The sequence below is a fragment of the Palaemon carinicauda genome, chromosome 1, assembly GCF_036898095.1.
Source record: "Palaemon carinicauda isolate YSFRI2023 chromosome 1, ASM3689809v2, whole genome shotgun sequence".
Classification (NCBI taxonomy): domain Eukaryota; kingdom Metazoa; phylum Arthropoda; class Malacostraca; order Decapoda; family Palaemonidae; genus Palaemon; species Palaemon carinicauda.
Window position 1 is genome coordinate 5,143,646 of NC_090725.1, and position 3,532 is coordinate 5,147,177.

Consider the following 3,532-nt stretch of genomic DNA (forward strand, 5'->3'; position numbering starts at 1 on the left):
TTGCTCTGGTTTTTCAGTGTGAGGGTTGAGCTTGTTTTGCCTGTGCAATTTTCTCTATTCTGGGCTTGGTTACAGAAAGGGCTAACTCAATTTCAGAACATCTTGATTACCCCCAAAAATACGGGTCCATTACCCCACTGGGGTAATTTACCCCAGAGTTGGGAAACACTGTGGTAGTACATAGTACATGGATGTACACGTTGATTTAATTTACGGTTATTAGAGGAAAAGCTGAAAACTATTGTTTGGTTAAAGCAGCTATTAATACTTATGTAACTTAATGAAGAAAGGTGTGAAAGTGTTGCTATAAACGATACAAAAGACACCCCCCCCCAAAAAAAAAATAAAGCAAAAGTAAAATGAACTATAGAAACTTTACGATTCACAGCTTATATGGTTTATTGAAGGACGTACAGGTACCCCTCTCTCTCTCTCTCTCTCTCTCTCTCTCTCTCTCTCTCTCTCTCTCTCTCTCTCTCTCTCTCTCTCTCTCTCTCTCGCTTATTCAATCAGTAGCTCGAACATTATAGCTTGAGCTAGACAATTCCAAATAATTTAGGCTATTCTTTAGATGCAAAAACTCTCAAGAAGTTAAATGAGTAATAAAATAAAGGGAGGCCTTATACTTTTGTTGATAGATATATGATTAATGGAGTGATTACACAGCGTACATGAAATATGAAAAAGTAATATATAAAAATACGCATACAGACACACATATACATATTTATAGTATTCATAATATATATATATATATATATATATATATATATATATATATACATATATATATATATATATATATATATATACATACATACAAACATACATACATACATGCATGCACACACACAGATATATATATATATATATATATATATATATATATATATATATATATATATATATATATATATATATATATATATATATATGTGTGTGTGTGTGTGTGTGTGTGTGTGTGTGTGTGTGTAAAAACATGAGTATATGTATAGATATGGCTGCAATTTTTGGACAAACTTGAAGAGCTTGAATTCATTGTATCACAATAGTTCACCATGAACTATCAAAAAGAAAGAACAATCTTTTTCTGGTTTTTCTGAAAGACGTCCCCACTCCCCCCACCCCGTCTTTCAAAGTTTTCGGAGATTATAAATCCTTAGAATTTGATCAGGCAAGTTACTTGGAATTTTTTATTTTCTGGTTCTCAAGTCATAAGTCATAAGTCACATGTTCTATCGACTGTCAACTTTCTTTACTTCTCAAAATTGTCTCTTGTAGGTAACCTCCAGAATTCATAAATATACCCACGAAAGCCTATTAATAAAAGGAATGGACTACTTAAAGAAAAAGATTAAATGACATAAGACATAACTCAATACCTTAAAGATAACAGGAAATAATTATTATACTTTGTTGACCAGGCGGACATGAGTCTTTTTATAGTTTTTTTATGAAATATTTGTTTTTGATGTTGTTAATAGTTTATATATGACATGTCTGTTTTGACGTTGTTACTTATTTTAGAATGATTTATTGTTAATTTGTTCTCTTCATTTATTTATTTCCTTATTTCCTTTCCTCACTGGGCTATTTTTCCCTGTTGGAGCCCCTGGGCTTATAGCATCTTGCTTTTCCAACTAGGGTTGTAGCTTGGATAGTAGTAATAATAATAATAATAATAATAATAATAATAATAATAAAACGGATGAAGATCTGAAAAAAAAAACTTAATTTCATGGCTGAAGCTCGAAATTTCATCATACTATCCATTAAAATGCAAATACTCCGAATGTATACATGAAACCAGTGCATCGGTATATTATTTACCAGATTCAATATCCAACGGATTACCCAAGTTCAATATAAAAACGGATTAAAAAAGTGTGAAGGAAAAATGTATGAGAATCTTTTCCCCTAAATTACAATACAACCCATCAAACCAATCAAGATATGAACATGAACAAAACACCTCAAAATTAAACCTATATTCTAAAGAAATAAACCCCTTCACATGATATTGAAAATGCCCTCCTTTATATAAATTACCATTCCCCTCAAACACATCAAATTAAATTCAGCAATTATTAAGAAAAATAATCTCACATCCGTAGTCATGTTATCAGAAAAGGAAAAATAAAACCTGGGTTCACAAATCGCTAGTACACATATAAAAATAAAAGATTACTAGTCTATTACTGCCATTGAAGCACATGGTAAAATTCAGTAGCATAACTATTACTTTATAATAACACACCCCCACTCATGGACTGGGACCAGATGATATCAAACATATTATTATTATTATTTTATTACTATTATTATTATTATTATTATTATCATTATTATTATTATTACTTGCTAAGCTACAACCCTAGTTGGAAAAGCAGGATGTTATAAGCCCAGAGGCTTCAACAAGGAAAGTAGCCAAGCGAGGAAAGGAAACAAGAAAAATAAAATATCTTAATCACAGTGACAACATTAAAATAGATATTTCATAAATAAAATATAAAAACAAGAGGACGAGAAATGAAATAGAATAGTGTGCCCGAGTGTATCCTCAAGCAAGAGAACTCTAACCCAAGACAGTGGAAGACTATGGTACAGAGGCTATGGCACTACCCAAAGCTAGAAAACAAGTGTCTGTTCTACCCTTACACGGTGGAAAGTGGCTACTGAACAATTACAGTTCAGAGTTAACCCCTTGGGTGAAGAAGAATTGTTTGATAACTATAGTGTTGTCAGTTGTAGGAGGACAGAGGAGAATCTGTAAAGAATAGGCCAGACTATTCGGTGTATGTGTAGGCAAAGGGAAAATTAACCGTAACCAAAAAGAAGGATCCAATGTGGTACTGTCTGGCCAGTCAAAGGACCCCATAGCTCTTTAGTGGTAGTAACTCAACGGGTGACTGGTGCCCTGACCAAGCTACTACCTTTAAATATAATCTGAGCAAACAGCAGAAAGCTAGTAATGATATCTTACCTTTGATTGCTAACATAGCTGCAATAAGCTAACAATGAACATTTCTTACCAAATAACTGAACGAACATATCTACTAAATAAAAGGTTACGTAGGAACTCATGTAAAGAACCATGCAGATTCCTCAGTAATACTAATGTACACTATTATTATTATTATTACTATTATTATTATTATTATTACCTCCGCCAGGAGGTTATGTTTTCGGTTCGGTTTGTTTGTTTGTTTGTTTGTTTGTTTGTTTGTTTGTTTGTTTGTTTCTCTGTTTGTCTGTCTGTCTGTGGACAACGTAGAGGCCACATTTCTACACGGAATCACTTCAAACTTGGCCAAGTAGTTCCCCAATGTGTATGGAAGAACTGATTAAATTTTGGTCAAGGTCACCCCAAGGTCAAGGTCACAGGGGTCACTGGTGTCACTATGACATAAGTGGCCATATCAAGAGACAGAAATAAAGCACTGACTTTTGCATAAGCCAACAGGGAAGTCCTAGTCCAGGCGCAACCCATGGGTGATGTTCAAATTTATAAAGGTCAAAGGTCAAGGTCATA